General features: G+C 33.4%; 1 pseudogene; it reads right to left on the reverse strand.

The window, feature by feature from the left end:
* Window positions 1–610: 610 nt before the first annotated feature.
* Window positions 611–21,812, reverse strand: LOC103000061 (HIG1 domain family member 1A, mitochondrial-like; annotated as a pseudogene).
* Between the last annotated feature and the right edge of the window lie 822 nt (window positions 21,813–22,634).

Genomic DNA, 22,634 nt, shown 5'->3' on the forward strand with positions numbered 1-22,634 from the left:
CAGTTAAGTTATTCTCATGTTTACAACTATGATTCTGAAATAAATACTACTTCAAAGCAGCTCTCTTACCAGCTTTTTAGGTTTGGTTTAAAAACACACATATAGTTGCCAGGAGGTTTATAATGTTGTATTCCATGCACTGTTCTGAAAGGGTTCCTCAAGAGCCAACCAGCCCTTAAAACAGTACTCAGTCCACAAGGCAGTCAGAAAGAGTTAAATTAACTGGGGTAAATAGGATTCCTATATTACATCAAAAGCATATGATATTCTGCAGAAACTGGGAGCATTATCAGGATTGGCATGTTGTCCTCTTTACAACTAATTTCATCAGAAGAGTTTAAGAAGGTGAATATTGTACCACTATCAAGTGCATGTAAAAATGACATGTTTTTGTGCTAATCTGACTCCCCTGGATGACCTAGCTAGTGAACTAGTCACCAGTAACCTGGTCACCAGGCAAATCAAGCCTGCAAGAAAGGAAGCCAGTATTCAAATTACCATGTTATTGTTCGACCAAAAGAATTTATTTTCAACATAAACATATAACCTCAATATGAGATGTCTAACTAAAGCAAGCACCACCAATGAGACCAAGACAACGTCTCCTCTTTTAAGGTCTAGGTTTTGCCCAGAATTCTCGATACATGGAATAGCCCATACCAAGAGTCATTGTTCCCACAACAAAGCCTTGGGCTGCCATGCACATGTGGATCAGGTGAACAGACATTTTAGTATTTCCCCTGCTCTTCAATTTATATAATCAATATGCAACGATTGTTGCAAAACCTGCCATTCCAGTGGGGACAAATGGTGCCTCTCTAGCTTTTCGGATAAGTTTAGATCCCTGATCTGCATCATATGAAGAAAGAGAAACATCTGTGTCGCTTGATATAGTGATTGAAGAATCTTCAGACAACTACAAGACATGGCAGGTTCCAACCGGCTTCTGCTGTTTCTAGATTTTTTGATGATGGCCATTCTGACTGGTGTGAGGTGATACCTCATTATGGTTTTGATTTGCAGTTCTCTAATGATTAGTGATGTTGAGCATCTTTTCATGTATTTGTTGGCCATCTGTATGTCTTCTTGGAGAAATGTCTATTTAGATCTTCTACCCATTTTTGGATTGGGTTGTTTGTTTCTGATAAAGAGCTGCATGGGCTGCTTTACAAAGGAGGCAAGAACATACAATGGAGAAAAGACAGCCTCTTCAATAAGTGGTGCTGGGAAAACTGGACAGCTACATGTAAAAGAATGAAATTAGGACACTCCCTAACACCATACACAAAAATAAACTCAAAATGGATTAAAGACCTAAATGTAAGGCCAGACACTATAAAACTCTTAGAGGAAAACATAGGCAGAACACTTTATGACATAAATCACAGCAAGATCCTTTCTGACCCACCTCCTAGAGTAATGGAAATAAAAATAAAAATAAACAAATGGGACGTAATGAAACTGCAAAGCTTTTACACAGCAAAGGAAACCATAATCAAGATGAAAAGACAACCCTCAAAATGGGAGAAAATATTTGCAAATGAAGCAACTGACAAAGGATTAATCTCTGTATAGCTTTTAACACTAAGTGATACATATTAATTTTCAATGGAATGTTACAATGTTTATTGTTTATCTTCCCGGCTGGAATATAAATTCCATGAGAGCAGTGACCTAATGGTTTTCCTCACTTCATTAACTAGAAGCGGACTTGGCACACAGGAAATTCTCAATAATTAACTGTTGAATGAATGAAGAGATAAGGGAAGAATGAACTGGTCATTTTATCAATGTCCTTTTGTATGAGGATTTAGAATCAGGCCAAGGAGGGTTATTTAAAGTATTTATGTTACATAATATCTTATTTATGTCTTTTCTGGCTCCTCTTTAGAGCTTAGTACATGAAAACCTTGGCTTCTGTCATTTGCTAGAAGAATTTTCACAAACACACCCATGCAATCAGGAGGAATATTCAGAAAAGAACATTACTATCATCCCCAGGGACCCCTTTCTGTTCTCCTCCAGTCATTATCTCCCCAAAAGTTAAACATTATCTTGATTTCTAACAGCATAAATTGTTTTTACCTGTTTATGTACTTTATATAGGTGGAATAATATAATACATATTTTTTTGTGATTGACTTCTTTTAGTGAAATATCTTTGTGAGAACCCTATATATTGTTGTGTGTAGTTGTATTTTGTTGATTCTTTTAGAGTATAAAAAGAGCTTTTAAATTCAACACTCTATCATTAACATACTGAAATATCAGTTCATTTTTAATGATCATATATTCATGTAATAAAATTTATACAAGGAAATCTAGAATCTTTCCAATTTTTCACTCTTTTAAAATAATGTTCTTTATGATTAACACGCCTATAGCAAAATCTTAATTTACATCTTTAGTTGGTTAGGAAGAAGTTCTAAAAGAAAATTTTCAGAGACCAAAAAAAACCATTTTCCCTTTTTTGATTAACATTGGCAATTTATTCACAAGAAAGTATTAGCAACTCTTTTTATTATCAACTGTATATGACAGTATTTGCCTCCCTAAACTATCACCAAAAGTAGATATTACTGTCCTTTTAAAATTTTCGTCAACCTGACAAAAAAGTATGTCATTAACTCATTTTCTCAAGTGGAGTATCTTTTTCTTATTGACTGAGTAAAAGTTAATTCTTGGTCTATTCAGGTTTCCTATGACTGATTCTATTGTGATAATTTGTATTTTCCTAGAAAATTGTCTGTTTCACTGAGTTATTTTAATGGGTATGTAGTGGTACATTGCCATTTTAATTTGCATTCTCCAAATGACTAATTCATTTACATTTTAAAATGGATTAGCAATATTTTAAGATTCTGCTCTGAATCTGACATTAATTCTTGAGATTGGTTTAGACCTTGCATATATAATTAGAAAGGTTTTAAGTGCTTGCATATATATATGAAATACATTCTGTAATCAAACTATATCTTTTTAATTTTCATGCAGAAATTAGAAAATTAATTGTGGATTACAGAGCCATCTGGTTGCAAAATGTGTCCCTTTCATTGCCCTTTTGATTTAGCTCATCCAAAGGACCATATAAGCATTTGTGGCCACAGCTTTCAAAACAGTGACCTCCACTGAAAAGTAAGAACTTATAACAGAAAAGTAGGAAAAGGAATGAGCTGTCAGTAAATGTCACTAAAGGAGGCTAACTGGTGAGATAAATAAAAAATAAGGAAGGCTTTAGGGTGTGGATCTGGGAAATGAAAGGGTATGTAATTTCATAGTTAAATTATGAGAATATTTTCCTAAGGCCAAGAAAAGAAAAAGTATGTTACAAATAGTATTGTTGCTATTAAAATTAGTCTTTAAAAGTCCAGATTTATTTACAGAATAACACTGAACATAAAGGCAGGATTCTCTTCAGTAAAATAAGGGATAAGATATTAAAAATCTTTTTATTGCATTTTCCATTAAAAAAGAAGATAAAATGAGTTTTCAACAAGATATATATAAAAATGAGACTTCTTAAATACTTGAGTGTATTACTTAAAGATCTTATGAAGAATTTTCTTGGATTATGATTTAATAATTATGCCAGAGATAATTTAAATGTGATACAAGCTGTAAGTAGAGGATGAAGTAAATTTTAGAAGAGATTTTCAAGCACAAATTTTGATTTTTCAGGTGAAAAATGATCTTGAAATTATTTTTGTTTACAATAAGTGCTACTGGCAAAGTTGCTTTTCGTAAGAGTTTTATGGGCAAATAAATATCTATGAATCAATAAATTAATTAATATGAACCACTGATCCCTTAATTCATTCAGTGAACATTTAATTATTTGTATTCAATTTGTAATCAGAAGATATGGATCTAAATCTTAGCATCATTTTTATTAACTACATGCCAGTTTTTTTCTGTAAATTTGTAAGGTATGGAGAAAAACACTTACTCTAGGGTATTTTGAAGATCTACATATGGATAATATATGTAAATTTCCTAGAGTGGGCCCAGCAAATAGTTGATACTCAACACTCTAAGTTGTCCTTCCCAGTTTTAACTGTAAAATTATGATATTAATTTATATCTCCCAGAGTTGTCATGGGGAATAAAAGTGAGGTACCTACTGTAATGCATAAGCACCTATCAAAATTCCTGGCACACAGTAGAAGCTCAATCATTCTTCCATTCTCTCCTGATTTCCTATCATTTCATTTTCATGTCAATAATAAGCATCTACTTATGTGCACTGGGTCTTGAGCAATGAGGGTAAAAAAGTCAAATGTGATCCCTGCCCTCACAGAATTTATAATCTGGTGTTGAGGGAAAGACAAATTAGTCATTTAATTACGATCAGATGGTAAGAAGAAAGCCTTCATTACCAAATCAGCTTTTAACTCTGCCAATGTACTGTTAGGCACTGGGAATACAAAGGTTATATGTGCTTGCTTTAGTTTACTTTGAGAAATTAATTAGGAAAGCCTGTCTACAGCATGATCACAGGTGTCTCAATGAGGTCGTGACCACCCCTCAGTCCCATCTGTCATTTGGGTTCTATTGTTTCTGTGTAGTTTTTACTTTCTTGGCTCAGAAAGTGATTAATGTCTGTCAATGAGTATTTTGTTGTTGTAACATTCACATTCCTAAAATGTGAGTGGTAAATTGTTGTTTACTACAGTTCAAGTAGAGGGTAGCATCAGCATTCTTGGCAACAGAATGTGGCCCAGTGAAGGGGAGATGCTAATAAACTCTTCACCTGGTTGCTGTCATAGAAAATCTCTTGCAGGTTCATGCAGGTGTAAAGCAGCTATTTACTTGAAGTGATTTTTAGATCACTGTGTTCAAGCTTACCTGCCTGTGCAAAGCTCCCCTATGGCTTACCTTGGACTCCCTCTTCCCCTCCTACATTATCTACTTCCCATTAGTAAATTCATTTCTTCAGGTTCAATTCAATATAACAAATATTTATTAAGTGCTATTGTGTGCATATCCTCCAGAATCTAACATTTCAAATGTTCCTTGTGTGGGAGCAAAGTTCTTAGCCCTCCATGAGGTAGGGAAACCTATAAAAGATGCTAAAAGAGAGACCATCAGCAGAGGTCCAGCAGTGCCAGTACACTCAACCAAGGAAGGTGTGTTAAGCTGACAAGAAAGGCCTGGCAGGGATGGACATGACTGAGTGTTGAGCAGTATAATGCTTCTTTTGAGCTTATTCTACTTCATATCCTCAAAATAATAAGTATTAACATCTCATACATGAAACATCATGAAAGAACCTCTTGAGAACCGTATAAGACATAAACCAAGGAAATGCCTAAGCTCCCAGTGATTTAACACCTGGCTATGTTGTTATCACTCACTTTCCTTATGGAGCACCATTGCTCCCCTTGCCTCATTCCCTACTCTAACATGTAGCCTAAATGAGTGATTTAGGACCTTTCCTCCCTTGCCATGGCACCTAACACTGGACATGCCAGTCACAAAGTCCTAACACCCTGGCCACACGGATTGGTTCAGAGGGTGAGCACATGGCTTAAGCCAATGCAACCAGAGTCCCTTGCCATGCTTGTTTAAGCTGAGGTAGGTGATAATAAGCTCTTTTTTCTCAGGTGGTGAAGCTGGAAAGACATGAGCCTAGAACTGTCAGCAGCCAAGGTTCTTGACTTGTGGAGAAAGTCAGTCTGGAAGATGGATGCTAACATGATGAGAGAAACAAAAGCAAGAAACAGCGTGATTCCTGCTCATCCTGTGGTTCCCTATATCAAACATTACCCCTATTTCTAATATGGTAATGAACTTGGCATATCCAAGGAACTGAAACCAAGTGCATGAGGAGATAGTGAAGCAGATTAGTAGATATCAACAGTAATGAAATTTTGTGTATGTTAATATATCTCCATACTGTGTAAATATTAAAATCATCTGGAAGGTTTATAAAAACATCAGTATGGATTTTCACTTATAGTAATGCTGATTTGGCAATTCAAATCAACCTTCCCTCTTCTATTCAATATTCCTCTGGAGATTCTAGTAGCGCAATAACCTGAGAAAAGAAATAAAAGTCATTGAGACTAGAAAATAAGTAAAACTCTCCTTGTTTGCAAATGACATGATCATCTATGTGGAAAATCCAACCTCTTCTATAAAACAGCTATAAAACTAATATGTGATTTTAGCAAGTTGCATTATACAATAACAATTTTCAAAAATATCAATCATACTTCTATACACTAGCAAAAAAATTGAAAAACTTTTAAAATGCCATTTATAACAATACCAAAATATGAAATATAGAAATAATATAACAATTGTAAAAAAAACTTGTACACTGCAAACTACAAAACATGCTATGAGAAGTTAGAGAAGACCTAAATAAATGGAGCAATAAATCATATTTATGCCGGAAGACTCAATATTGCTAAGATGATAATTTTCCCAAAAATTACCAGTAAGTTTGACAAAATCTCACCAGGTTTTTTGGTAGAAAGTGAGAAGACAATCCTAAAACTTATGTGGAAATTGCAAGTAACTGGAGTAACCAAATTTTTTTTTTTCTGAAAAATAAGAAAGTTGGAGGACTCACATTGTCTGATTTCAAGACTTACTACAATATAAAACAACAGTAGACTGAAAACTATAAGACATTGATGAAATTGAAGAAGACACAAATAAATGGAAAAGTATTCCATGCTAATGGACAGGAAGAATTAATATAGTTAAAATGTTCATACTACCCAAAGCAATTCAGTACAATCCCTATCAAAATTCCAGTGGCATTTTTTTAACCAGAAATAGGGGGGGAAAGTTCTAAAATTTGTATGAACCACAAAAACCAAATAACCAAAATAACCAAAGCAATCTTGAGAAAGAAGAACAAATCTGGAGACATCACACTTTCTGATTTCAAACTATATTCAAAGCTATAGTAATCAAAACAGTTTGGCATTGGCATAAAAACAGACACATAGATCAAATCAATGAATAGAAGGACCCCAAATAAACCCATGTATATGTATATATGTTCAATTAATTTATGACAAAGAGGCCAAGAATATAAAATGGGGAGAGGATAGTCTCTTCTATAATGGTGTTGGGAAAACTGGACAGCCACATGCAAAAGAATGAAACTGGATGACTATCTTTCACCATACATAAAAATCAATACAAAATAAATTAAAGACTTAAATTAAGACCTGAAACTATAAAACCAGAAGAAAATATAGGAAGTAAGCTCTTTAATATTGGTCTTTGTAATGATGTTTTGGATTTGACACCAAAAGCAAAGGCAGCAAAAGCAAAAATAAACAAGTGGAACTATGTCAAACCAAAAAGTCTCTGCAGAGCAAAGGAAACCATCAGCAAAATGAAAGGTCAAACTACTGAGTGGGAGAAAATATTTGTAAATCATATATTTGATAAGGGGTTAACATCCAAAATATATAAATAAGTCATATAGTTCAATAGAAAAAATTCAATTTAAAAATGAGCAGAGGAACTGAATAGACATTCTCAAAAGAAGACATACGAATGACCAACAGGTACGTGAAAAAGTGCTCAACATCACTAACTACCAGGGAAATGCAAATCAAAACCAAAATAAGATAACATCCCATACCTGTTAGAATGCTATCATCAAAAAGACAAGGGATAAGAAGTGTTGGCAGTGATATGGATAAAAGGGAGCCCTTGTGAACTGTTGAGGGTGGTGCAGACACTATGGAACCAGTATGGAGTTTCCTCAAAAAATTAAATATAGAATTGTCATATGATCCAGCAATTCCACTTCTGGGTATTTATCCAAAGGAAATGAAAACATTAACTCAAAAGATATATGCACCGCCATGTTCACTGCAGCATTATTCATAATAACCAAGATATATAAACAACGTGTGTGTCAACAGATGAATGGATAAAGAAGATGTGGAAGGTATATACAATGGATATTATTCAGTCATGAGAAAGGACGAAATGCTGTCATTTGTGACAACACTGATGGACCTTGAGGGCATTATGCTAAGTGAAATAAGCCAGACAGAGAAAGACAAATACTGCATGGTATTACTTATATGTGGAATCTAAATTTTTAAATGTCAAAGTCATAGAAACAGAGAGTAGAAAAGTGGTTGCCAGGAGCTGGTGGGGGGGTGGGAAGTGGGGTAAATATGGAAAGGCAGGTAGAAGGGTACAAATTTTCAGCTATAAAATGAATAGGGTCTGAGGATCTAATGTATAACATGATAAATATAATAAATAACACTGCGTTGTGTAATTGGAATTTGCTAAGAGTGTACAACATAAATTTCTCACACACAAAAAGATAAGTATATGAGGTAATGGATGTGTTAATTAACTAGATGAGGGGAATTCTTTCACAAAACATACATATTTTAAATCATCATGATATATCACAATTTTGCAAAATGAGAAGCACGCAACATAATCACAGTAGTAAGTCCTTACATATCAATAATCACTCTAAATATAAGTGGATTGAATTCACCAATCAAAAGGCACAGAGTGGCTGGATGAATAAAAAAATAAGACCAACTATATGCTGCCTCCAAGAGACTCATTTCAGCTCTAAAGATACATATAGGCTTAAAGTGAAGAGATTAAAGAGGATATCTTTAAAAGTGCAAACAAAAAGAAGGTGAGTATAGCCAAAATTATATCAGACAAAATAGACTTCAAGCCAAAAATGGTAATAAGGAACAAAGAAGGTCATTATACAATAATAAAAGGGTCAAAACATCATGAAATACAAGAATTATAAATATACATGCACCCAACATCAGAGTACTAAAATATATTAAGAAAATACTAACAGATCTAAAGGGAGAAAGAGACAACAATACAATAATAGGACAATACAATAGTAGGACACTTCAAAACCCCACTGTCAGCAATGAATAGACCATCCAAACAGAAAATGAACAAAGAAACATTGAAATTGAACCATACTCCAGAACAAATGGACTTAACAGACATATATAGAACATTCCGCCCAACAGCAGTAGAATATATTGATACATTCTCCTTGAGTGCACACAGAACATTGTCAAGATAGAACATGTGATAGAACACAAAACAAATCTTTGCAAATTTAAGAAGACTGAAATCATACCAACTATATTTTCTGACCACAATGGTATGACACTAGAAGTTATCAACAAGAGGAAAGCTGGAAAACCCACAAATATGTGGAAACTAAACAATACCCTTCTGAACAACCAATGGGTAAAAGAAGAAATCAATAGAGAATTAAAAAAATTATCTCAAAACAAATGAAAATGGAAATAAAACATATCAAAATTATGAGATGCAGCAAAAGCAATTCTGAAAGGAAAGTTTATAGCAATAAATACATATAATATTAAGAATTAGAAAGATCTCAAATAAACAACCTAACTTTACACTTCAAGGAACAAGAAAAAGAAGAACAAATTAAGCCCAACATTAGCAGAAAAAAAGGAAGTCATAAAGATCAGAATGGAAATAAATGAAATAGAGACCAGTAAAACAATAGAAAGGATTAATAAAACCAAGAGCTTGTTTTTCAAAAAGATAAACAAAATCGACAAACCTTTAGCTAGACTGAGAAAAAAAGAGAGAGAAAACACATATAAAATTAGAAATGAAAAAGAAAACATGAAAACTGATACTATAGAAATTCATAGGCTCAAAGAGACTATTATGAACAATTATATGCCAACAAATTAGATAAAATTCTAAAAGCACATAACCTGCCAAGACTGAATCAGGAAGAAATAGAAAATTTGAACAGAATGATAATTAGTAAAGAGATTAAATCAGTAATCAACCTCCCAACACAGAAAACTCCAGGACCAGATGGCTTCACTGATTAATTCTTCCAAACATTCAAAGAAGAATTAACACCAATCCTTCTCAAACTCTTCCAAGAAATTGAGGAAGAGGGAATACTTCCAAACTCACTCTATGAGGCCAGCATTATGCTGATACCAAAGACAGATAAGGACACCACAAGAAATGAAAACTACAGACCAATATCCCTGATTAATATAGATTGCAAAAATTCCCAAAATATTAGCAAACCCAATTCAAGAACACATAAAAAGGATTATAAATCATGACAAAGTGAGATTTATCCCTGGTATGCAAGGATGGTTTAACACACATTAATCAATAAATGTAATATATCACATTGGTAAAATGAAAGATAAAAATCACATGATTATCTCCATAGATGCAGAAAAAGCACTTGACAAAATACAACATTCTTTCATGATAAAAACCCTCGGCAGACTGAGTATAGAAGGAACATACCTCAATATAATAAGGCCTCAAAATAATAAGGCCATAATAATAAACCTACACCTAATATTTATACTTAATGGAGAAAAATGGGAAGCTTTTCCTCTAAGATCAAGAACAAAACAAGGATGCCCACTCCTATTCAATATTTTACTGGAAGTCTTAGCTAGAGCAATTTAACAAAAGAAAGAAATAAAATGTACCAAAATCAGGAAGAAAGAAGTAAAACTGTTGTTATTTGCAGATGATATGATTCTGTACATAGAAAATCCCAAAGACTCAACCAAAAACTGTTCGCACTAATCAAAAATTTCAGTCAAGTTGCAGGATACAAAATCAACATATAGAAATCAGTTGCATTTCTATACACTAAGAATGAAACATCTGAAGAAGAAATAAAGAAAATTATCCTTAGAAAAAGAAAGCAAAAAAAAATCCCATTTAAAATTGCATCAAGAAGAATAGAAACACAACACTGTAAGTCAACTATACTTTAATAAAATTTTTTTAAAAAGAATAGAATATTTAGAAGTAAATTTAATCAAGGAGGTAAAAGACTAATACTCTGAAAACTATTAAACACTGATGAAGGAAATTGAAGATGATATCCTGTGTTCATGGATTGGAAGTATTAGCACTGTTAAAATGTCCATACTACTCAAAGCATCTACAGGTTTAATGCAACCCCTATCAAAATACCCATGATATTTGTCACGGAACTAGAACAAATAATCCTAAAATTTATATGGAACCATAAAAGACCCTGAAATGTCAAAGAAATCTTGAGAAAAGAGAACAAAGCTGGAGGTATCATGCTCCCTTACTTCCGACTATACTACAAAGCTACAGTAATCAAAACAGAATGGTATTGACACATAGATCAATGGAACATAATAGAGAGCCCAAAAATAAACCCACACACTTATGGTCAATTAATCTATGACAAAGGAGGCAAGAGTATACAGTGGAGAAAAGATGATCTCTTCAATAAGTGATGCTGGGAAAACTGGATAGCTACCTGTAAAAGAATGAGATTAGAACATCATATCCAAAAATAAACTCAAAATGGATTAAAGATCTAAATGTAAGAAAGCCTGAAACCATGAAACTCCTAGAAGAGAATAGGGGCAGACCACTCTTTGAAAAAAATTGCAGCAATTATTTATTTTTAGATCTGTCTCCTAAAAAAAGCAACAAAAGCAAAAGCAAACAAATGGGACCTAACTAAGCTTAAAAGCTTTTGCACAGCAAAAGAAACTCCTGACCAAATGAAAAGACAACCTACTGAATGAGAGAAAATATTTGCAAGTGATATGACCAATGAGTTAATAACCAAAATATATAAACAGCTCTACACCTCAATATCAAAAAAACAAACAATCCAATTTAAAAATGGGCATAAAACCTGAATAGACAAGTTTTCCAAAGAAGATATACAAGTGGTCAACAGGCACATGAAAGGATAACCAACACTGCTAATCATTGGAAAAATGCAAATCAAAACCACTATGAGATATCACCTCACACCTGTCAGAATGACTATCAGCAAAAAGTATACAAATAATAACTGTTGGCAAGGTTGTGGAGAAAAGGGAAGTTCCTCACAAAACTAAAAATAGAACTATCTTGTCATTTGTAACAACATGGATGGACCATAAGAATATTATGCTAAGTGAGATAAATCAGAGAATGACAAGTACTGTATGATATCACTTATATGTGGAATTTCAACAAGCCAAAACTGTAAAAACAGAGAATAAAATTGTGGTTATTAGGGGATGGGGGTTAGGGGGACAGGACAGATGTTAAGGGTACAAACTTACAACAAGTAGTAAATAAACCCCAGAGATCTAATACGCAGTATAGTGAATATTGTATTATAATCATCAAACTTGCTAAGAGGTTAGAATTTAATTATTCCAACTACTAAAGACGAAGAATAATTATATAACATGATAGAGGTGCTAATTATTGCAACAATGGCAATCAGGTTACAATAATATAAATATATCTAAGCAACATATATATATTAAATTACACAATTTAAATTTATATATACAATATATTTAGATTTTAGATTTTTTAAAGGAATTAATGAATATCTTACAACTCTGTTTGCCAATCATACCTCAATAAAGCTAGAGGGAGAAAAGGAATTGATCCACTGTCAACCAATCAATCAATAAAACTACAGTAATCAAAGGAGTGTGTGGTATTGGCAGAAAGGTAGACACATAGATTAAGTGTAACAGAATAAAGAGTCCAGAAATAGACCTACACAAATATAGTCAACTGATGTTTGATAAAAAATGCAAAGGCAATTTAAAGGAGAAAGTACCGATTCAACAAATAATGCTGAAAAAATTGGACGTCCAGAGGCAAAAAAAGTAATAATATTTGTCGTACATATCTAAGACCTTACACAAAAATTCTCAAAGATGGATCATAGATCTAAATATAAAACATAAAACTATAAAATTTCTAGAAGAAAAGCAATTAGAAAATCTGTATGCTTTTGGTTTGGAGATGAGTTTTTAGATATGAACCAAAAGCATGATCTATTAAAAAAATTTGATAATCGACTTTAAAAAAATGAAAAATTTTGCTCTGCAGAAGACACCCTGGGGAAAAAATATTTTAACATATTCAATAAAGAACTTGTAACTCAACATTAAAAATATAAACAACTCAGTAAAAAGTGAGCAATAGAATCTGAACAGATCTATTCAGAAATAGATCACCAAAGAAGATATACAGGTGGTAAATAAGCACGTGAAAAGACAGGCTTGCCTGCAATAATATTACCATGATGTTCTAATGGTGATTTCCATTTTTTCATTCTTTCTATATTTATTAATTGCAATGCTTTAAATAAGATTTATCCTTTCTCCTTTCCCCCTATTTTTATTCATATCACATGGACTCAGAAATATTTATTTTATTCTTTAATTTATAATTGAATGCTATCATTAATTTTTAAAATTGAGTTAAAATTCACATAATATAAATTTACCAGTTTAAATATTTTAAAGTGTAAAGCCTTAACTATACATTAAGTAGGCAGCCATGTGGTAATATTTGAGATTAGAAAAACTTTGTTGCTAGAGTTAACTCCAGGTGCCATGGTCTTAAAAATCCTACCACTGAAGACATATTCTTTTCAATTGATTTGTTATAATGTAGAATGCAACTAATCCACTTCAGTGTCTTTTAGTACATTCACAATGTTATGCAACCATCATCATTATCTAACACTAGAACATTTCATCACCCCAGAAAGAAATCCTATACCCATTAAGTAATCACTTCCTATTTCTTCTCCCCTCACCTACCATCCTGGTAATGACTAGGCTACTTTCTGTCACCATGGATTTACTTATGCTAGACATTTCATATAAATGGAATCATAAAATACGTAGCCTTTGTGTCTAGCTTCTTTAACTTGGCATAGTGATTTTAAGGTTCACTTATATTATAGCATATAACAGTACTGCATTACTTTTTATGGCTGAATAATATTCCATTGTGTGGCTAAATCACATTTTGTTTATCTATTCATCAGTTGATGGACATTTGGGTTGTTTCTACTTCCTCAGGATACTTTTGCCCTATATATCAGGGGTCCCCAACCCCTGGGCTGTGGACTGGTACTGGTCCTTGTCCTGTTAGGAACTGGGCTGCACAGCAGGAGGCGAGCAAGCAAAGCTTCATCTGCCACTCCCCCTCACTCGCATTACAGCCTGAACCATTGCTCACATTACCGCCTGAACCATCCCCTCCCACTGTCTGTGGAAAACTTGTCTTCCACAAAACCAGCCCCTGGTGCCAAAAAGGTTGGGGACTGCTGCTATGTAGAATTCTTAATCAGCAGGTTTTCTTCTTTCATCATGTTGATTAAATCATCCCACTGCCTTCTGGCTTCTGTGGTTTCTGATGAGAAATCAGCTCTTAATCTTATTGAAAAATTTCTTGTATGTTTCTCAGCATAAATCTCTGAATTTATTCTATTTAAGGTTTGATCTTCTTGGATATGTAGATTCATATCTTTCATCAAATATGGGAGATAAACTTCAAAAAACCCTTGAGCATTATCTACTCTAGTTGAACATATGTATACCCAATGACCCAGAAATTCCACCCCTAATTATATGCCCCAAAAGAATATGTGCACATGTGTACTAAAAGACTTGTTAAAAATGTGTTATTAGGCCTTCCCTGGTGGCGCAGTGGTTGAGAATCTGCCTGCCAATGCAGGGGACACGAGTTCGAGCCCTGGTCTGGGAAGATCCCACATGCCGCGGAGCAACTGGGCCTGTGTGCCACAATTACTGAGCCTGCATGTCTGGAGCCTGTGCTCCGCAACAAGAGAGGCCGCGATAGTGAGAGGCCCGCACACCGCGATGAAGAGTGGCCCCCACTTGCCGCAACTAGAGAAAGCCCTCGCACAGAAACGAAGACCCAACACAGCCATAAATTTTAAAAAAATAATAATTAATTAATTAATTTTTTAAAATGTGTTATTAATAAAAGTCAAAAACTTTAAACAATTTTTTATTTTCCACTCAGAGTTTACACAAATGTTTATTGTAGTCTTATGCATAATAACCAAAAATAGGAGGAAAAAATAAATGTTCTTCTACTGGTAAATGAATAAGCAAATTGTAGTTTATTCATTCAGTGAAATTCTATTCAACAATAAATAGTAGTGAACAATATGCAACAATATGGATGAATCTCAAAAACATGCTGACTGAAAGGAACCAGACACCAAAAACAAAACAAACAAAACACCAAAAAACATAATGTACAATTCCATTTATGAAATTCTAGTAAGTATAAACTAATACACTGGCAGAAATTAGATTAGTGGCTGCCCAGGGCTGGGGTTGGGAAAGGAGAACTGACTAAAAGGGGATACTAGGGAACTATTTGACATAATGGAAATGTTCTATACTTGACTGTGATTATAGCTACATGGGTGTATAAGTTTTCAAAATTTGCAGAAATGTATGCTGAAAATGGATACATTTTTGTATGTAAATTATACTTTAATAAAGTTGATTTTCTAAATAGATCATTCTGGCTACCACGAGGAAATTGGATTTTGGCCAGACAATGGTAGAAGCAGGTACACTAATTAAGAGGTTATTGCAGAGATAATAGTAGCTTGGATGAGTGTGGTAATCACAATGATAATAGTTAATGTGTATATGACATTTATTATGTGCCAGGCACTGTTCTCTGTACTTTGTGTGCCTTGGTTTATTTCATCCTCCCACTAATCATATGAAGTAGGTACTGTCATGATGTTAAAGTACAAAAAGCTTAAGTGACTTGTGTAGTAAGTAGAAAAGCTGGTAGTCTGGCTTTAATTCATACACTTAACCATTATGCTCTACTGGATAGATTCAGAACAAATTTTGAAGGTACAGTTGCCAGAAGTTACTGATATGTAAGATGTGCTATGCAAGCTAAAGAGAAGAATCAAAGATGATGATGCCATAATGGGATGAAGAAAACTGGGAAAGTATCATGATTGAAGGGTGTAAAATGAAGAGGCCTCCATTAAGCAAGTGAAAGCAAAATCGGACTCTTGTGTGTATTAAGCAAAAAAGAGCTTTGTTTCCAGGTGAAGCCTCTGAAGAAAACAAACCACTATCATTTGGGGTTTCCAAGAGCAAGTAGTTCAGGAAATGGTGGAATATCACAAGTGGGAGCATTTAGGGATTGACTGACCTATAGCCCAGAGTATGGTCATTGAAGTTAGGCTGTTGCTGCTTGGCTGGCTTTTAAAGGTGTAAGTCCTAGTAGGAAGCTGTCACTGATCCACTGGGATGGGTATAACATCTGATCTGCTGTTACTGTTTACTGTGACCAAAGATCATCCATTTCTTTCTAAGAGAATAAGAATGTGTTATTGTCAAGAAATAAAAAATACTTAAACTCTGTTTAGGGCATGTCAGGTTTAAGATACTTAATAGCCATTCCAATAAAGATGTCAAGAAGATAATTAGGTCATATCAGTCTGGAATTTCCAGTACATACACATCAAGTCTGTGAGTCATCAGCCAACAAGACTGGATGAGATCACCTTAAGGAGAGAAAGGAGCTAAATAGAGGCCTAGATGGGGAGAAGTCTCCAAATTTTGTAGATCAGGCACAGTAGGAGGAAATAACAAACGTGTTTGAGAAGAATTCACCAGGAGGTCTGAAAAAATTTCTGAATATTCAACAAGGTATTTATAGAAAATATTCAAGTACTTAAAAGGATATAATTGGAATAACTTTACCTGAAAAATTCTGAGCATTCCATTGCAAATAAGTTATAAATAAAGAAAACATGTTTATGAAAATGAAATATAATGATATCATTGAGTGCCCACTCCATGTCTGGCATTACATAGACACAGAAAGAGTGAGGTAAGTGAGAAGGTTTCTCTCAAAATGAAGGCTTGAATTTATCCTTGCATTCATTCTACCAAAAAAAATATTTAGCAAATGCCTTTGAAGTACCTGACACATGCTTGATTAACAGAAATATAACTGTGAACAAGGCAAGCATACTCATGAAACCTAATAGAAAAAACAGCATCAGATACACCATTTTAGTGTATAGAGTGCTTTGGGTGCTTAAATCATGGAGAACTAACCTAATCTAAGGGTCGTGGAAAGTCTCTCTAAGAAAGTAAAATTTTAGCTAAAACTTAAGAGGTGAGTAGAGAGTCACCAAAAGGGTAGAAAATCATGTCCAAGGCAAAAGAGAACAACATGTGCAAATAGTTGGGGAGGAGATTCTAAGGCAGACTAGTCTCATCAGAGTGGGAGATGTGGCTGAAGAATTAAGTATGTGGAGTTTAATGGGGTGGGGGCCTCACAAGTCTCACTAAGAATTTTGGACTTTATCATAAAGTAAATGGGAATAACATAATCAGAGCTTGTTTTCAAAATCTCACTGTTTTGAGTGATATAATCTATATAATTAAAAGTGTCAAAAATAAATAAATAAATAAATAAATAACAGCTCCTGGAACTTAATATAATGAAAGGAGCCTGAAATAAAAAAAAAAAAAAAAAAAAAAAAAAAAGTGTCTGTGGGATCACAGAAGAGGAAAAGATCAACTGATCAGGTAGGCTCCCAAGAGAAGAAACATTTGAATTGAGTTGTGAAGCATGGGAGAGATTCTACCAGGCAGCAAAAGAGAAAAGGCATTCCAGGAAGGGGAAACAACAAGGGCAGAGACTCCAGTATACAAAAGGAGCTGGGCATGCTGGGGAACAGGAAGCAACCATGAAGGACTACAGCAGAAAGTGGAGAGAACACAGCAGAAAATAAGGCCAAGGGGCTCGTCCCTAACATCTATGTACTAATGGTACAGTATGGAACAAATACCATATATTTAAATATTTAAAAGTTATAAATCATGCTAACAAACTATTATATAAAATTTGTTCTCCTCTCTACATACCTTCATATTCAAAAATATGGTGAATAAGAGGTTGTTTAGTGTAGGTGAATATGGTAAATTTACATTCATTCAGGCCTTTATTCACACTTAACAGTCCAAGTATTATTACATCTTTACAGGAAGTTTGCCAAGTCACCCAGTTCTACATCAAAGTTCATTAACCTTATGACTAAGAAAGTTACATAAATCTTGCCAGATAACAGTAATTAACAGGCAAGCGCTGGGTTCTAGGCCTAGTTGCTTCTTTTTTTTTTTTAAATGATTCCAGTAGTCACAGCATATCTGACAAGAGTAATCAGATATGGATATAAAACTGAAAAGTTTGTCAAACTCTTTACTAAATGTAAAAATTGTAAACTGCTTTTGAGTGAGGTTAGTCCCACTGGAATCTTATAGGATCTTACATGGCATAAAAACAAATTCTTTACTATGTAAACACAATTATTTAATGTTTTGTGATTCCAAAGTCTAACAATATCACAGTTTCCTTCATCATTTCTGTTGATTCTTCCTCAAAATTCAATATTGCATAATGTCTGTATAGAAAAACATTACAGTACTAATTTAAAATTTAAGAATATTTAAAAATCAGAATTGTACTAAAGTTTGCCTTTGCTACAATATTAATAAAACTTAGTACGCATTTTAGAAGTATAAGCAAGATTTCAAGGGAAAAGATTAATTTCCTGACAAAGAATTGATTAAAATCATTCTCATCATACCTAGCGTAATGTATTGTACATAGTGGGAATTCACAAACGTCTATTAAATGCACGGCTGTTGAGTGAATTCTTATTCATTGATTAGTGACTATGTAACTCCTAAAATAATAATGCTTTCATACTGGGGTCTTTAGAGATCATTGGTTCTAACACTTTCACTGTCAAGATGCAGATGCAGAAGCCCAAAGAAGTTTAGTAAGCTGCTCAATTTCATCTTTCTAGGTTTTTCAGAATGTTTAAGTCACAAGTTTCAGTTTCTAAAACTACTAGAACAATAAAATAGTGTGTGTTAGGCCATTGTTAGCCAAGTAGTACAAATTTGGGGACATAATAGGAAAGAGAGCATATGTAGCAGAAATCTATTTATTTGTTTGTTCACCCATCATTTTATACATGTTGCTCCCTTAGAAGCTACCAGCCATCTCATAACCACTGATTGATCAATCTTGAGTCCTGAAACGTATTACCCCAATCCTTGGCCATAGTTGCTTGGCTTGGTTGTTGGGATCTTGCCCAAGCTAGGTCAAGCAAGTTTTTTCTCTGAGACTGTTTTAACTTCTCTGATGGAATAAGACAAAAGAGAGCTGTTGGTTACTACATTAACCATCACATGAAGGAAATCTATTTGAATTAAGGGAAAAAAAGTGGTCTCAGACCAGTAGTGCACCCAGATATCTGAAAGACACAAATATAAATCCTTTTTAGAGGAACTCTTTTTAAACTAAGGCTTCAAAGATCTTCTGCAAATAAAGGGAAAATGAGCAAATGAAAGTCAAACATCTCTAAACATAAAGAAAACAAGGCATCATGAGTCAGAGCCAATGGAAAAAATAGTATAATCAGACTCACAGAAAATATTACTATTGGAATGAGTGGACACAGAATACAGACCTAATAATGTTTAAAGTATTTTTAAGCTTAAACAAATAAAGGGTAGACTTAAAAGACATGAACAAAAGCAAGCAGATTTTCAAAAGAACCAAAGAGAATGACTAAAAATATTTTTGTTTGTACAAAGTAAATTAGTAGCACATATAAACCCCCAACACTGGTCTCCTGGCTGTCTACAGAATACTTCTTAAAATATTCCCGTTGCCACTTTACTAAATTTCTTTCTCCAAAAGAAGTTTAATCATAATGCATTACAAAATATTTAATTTTCAAAATGCTTATTTTCCTATACTATAAACTGTCTTCCTAACCCATTATGCCAATAATATTTTAGTGTATATGTCTATGTGTGTATGTGTACATGTATCAAACTACTGAAATGAGTTAATTTCAGGGAAGTAGCAAATATTGATTCCTGATAGATAACTATGAAGAGGTGATTTAATACTGTATCCCTCCCTTGGTTTTCCTCTTCTTTCAAATTTTTTAAACTATTCCTCACTTGTTGCCCATAAGTTTAACAAATGTAACATCAACAAAAAAATTCTTTCCTGGCTGTTGAGGAATGAATGGTTAAAATGCAAGCCAATTATGGTTTCTTAGAAACAGTTTACTGTTTATTAACAGGGTTTCTTGAGTATTTAAATGAAAAGACACTACTAAAATCAATTATTCATTAACTGGTATTTAAATTTTTAAGTGATACTGATTTTACTGAAATTTTAGAAACAAGTGTTTTCAAACATCCACTGATTTAGAAAACATATCACAAATCAAGTAAATTGATACTCTTAAATATCACTTTGTGTATCTTATATTTGGAATGGATCTTTTACACTTGCATAATTTTTTAATATCATGCATTGATGATTTGGAAAATACTGGTTCACTGAGTTGTACAAATCTTCTAAATCTTGACACATTTCATTACACAATATCAAAAACTCACATCAATTAATACCACCCACCTCCAACTTTATGAGAAAAGTCTTTAAGTTGTCAAGTTTGCAATAACAGATACAGGTTTTCCAAATTCTAATTTTTAAAAGCTCTAATTTTATCATTGTCAACAAATATTGTTGGTTGTCTTCTTCTACACGACATTTTTGAGAAAATATTTGCCAAATATCTATGTCTGAATAACCATAGTTTGCTTGCCAACAGTTCTTTCAAGTAAAAAATGTTACTTATGAAAAATGTGACTAGTTCAGCTTGCAACTTTTGTCCAAGTGGTTTTCCTGGAGTACAAACATCATACTTTGCTCTGCAGCAGAAGTGCTATTTCATCACAAAGAATATAAAAAGGGTGTGTATTCAAGGTTAGAAATTTAATAACATTAATTTTTACTGCTTCATCAATTCCACTCTTAAGTGAAACAGGCATTATTTTATACTGCAAGTGCTTGGCAGTGAATAATTCAATGATTATAAATACAGTTTAGTGTCACTGCTTATATTTGTGCTAAGGTCCCAGCAGTTTTATCCTCTATGTCTTTTGTATCATCATCAAATGTCAACAAATTCAAAAAGTACAAATACTGTAACTTCTTAGTATTACCATCAAAATAGTTTTGACCCTTTAGGTCCTCTGAAAGAGTCCTGGAGACCTTTAAAGGTCTGCAAACCACACTTTGAAGACCATGGACTTAGATCAACTTGGATTTACCCTTGAGCTTGAGATGGGCGTGACCTTCATTCCAGTCACATGAAAGCCGAAAACATCTGAACAAAACTGAAATTCTATTAGCAAGGGGGAAAGTGTAAGTGGACATTCAGGCAACTTAAAACAATGTAGTAGTTAACAAATTTGGCTATTTGGAGATACTGTTAAATTCAAAAATCACAGTAATAAATTGCATAATAATCAGAGTCTCTAAATTGAAATATTGCTCAGTGATGTAGGAAGAACAACAGAAAATCAACCCAAATAATTATTAGTGTACAGGATGCTGAGTAGACTGGAAGCACCTTGAAGAAGGTAAGGATTATAACTTAATATTATATTCCCCTGCCTAGCAGACTGCCTGATACATTGCAAGTGTCCATTAAGTTTGTTGAATAAATGAGTGAATGAATGAGTGAACAGATTTATAAATTAAAAGAATGAAGAGAATATCACAAACACAGAGCATGAATATTGGTAGCAAATAAAATAACATTCCAAAAGTGATGGTATAAAAGAAGCAAAGAAAAAAGAAGGGCTAATAAAATTCTAAGGGAGTATCTACAAGGAGATTAAGCTACCAATTCACTGTATTCTTCAATTTAAAGTTTGTGTAACAGTTGGTTAAATCCAGCATAATCTCTACAGGAATTAACTATGACATCTAAGAATGGCTGGACTGTAGCATGAGTGGGTGTGTGAGGTTGTGATGGTTCATAAATCTCTGAATCAGTACACCATACCTGTAGGTGAACTCTTAACATTTCCTTCTTTATATCTCATGTTACAAAGAATGGCATTTGCTTTTAATTCATTTTATGTAACTCTTTGAAAGGTAGTATATATAAAAAATAATTTGCTATTACCTCAACACTTCCATGAGGCGTCAAGAAAAATATCTTTCAGGAGGAAGAGGCAACAGGAAAATAATAAAGAAATAAGTTTTAATAAAGATCATGAAAAGAAACTTGGTTAGAGATTAAGTTTTTGGTATTTTATGATAATATGATTTTTTACCTCTGTTGACCATTTCAATTTCAGATACAACTTAAGAACTGTTTATTGAAAGGTTTTCTGTCCCCAAAATTATCAAAAAATGAATAATTGAATTCTGAAAGACTTGTACTTAAGTTTTCATGGCAAAACAGTCTTTTGAAAATTCCATTATTCAACCTAAAATTGAAACAAGATAAAAATTCTATTGATTTATAGCAATTAATTATAGCAATCCACATTCTCTTCGATCTTGTACTGTCAAGTACTAGTCTGTAATAGAAATAAAAAGAAACTGCTTTCAAAATAATTTTCTAGGCTGATACTCACTGATTCACCCTTTTGAAAAGTAGTATATGTTGCATATACTTTAAAAACATGGATTCTGAAACTGGATTCATAGGCAGTGCCTATGTTTTACTCATTTCTGTACTCTAATTTAAAGAGCAGAACACTGAGCAGTATGGAGATTTCTCAAAAAATAAAAAAAATAGAACTACCATATGATCCAGCAATTCCACTCCTCGATATTTATCCAAAGAAAAGAAAAACATGAAATAGAAAAGATATATGCATCCTTATGTTCATTGTAGCATTATTTACAATAGCCAA

The sequence above is a fragment of the Balaenoptera acutorostrata genome, chromosome 1, assembly GCF_949987535.1.
Source record: "Balaenoptera acutorostrata chromosome 1, mBalAcu1.1, whole genome shotgun sequence".
NCBI lineage: Eukaryota > Metazoa > Chordata > Mammalia > Artiodactyla > Balaenopteridae > Balaenoptera > Balaenoptera acutorostrata.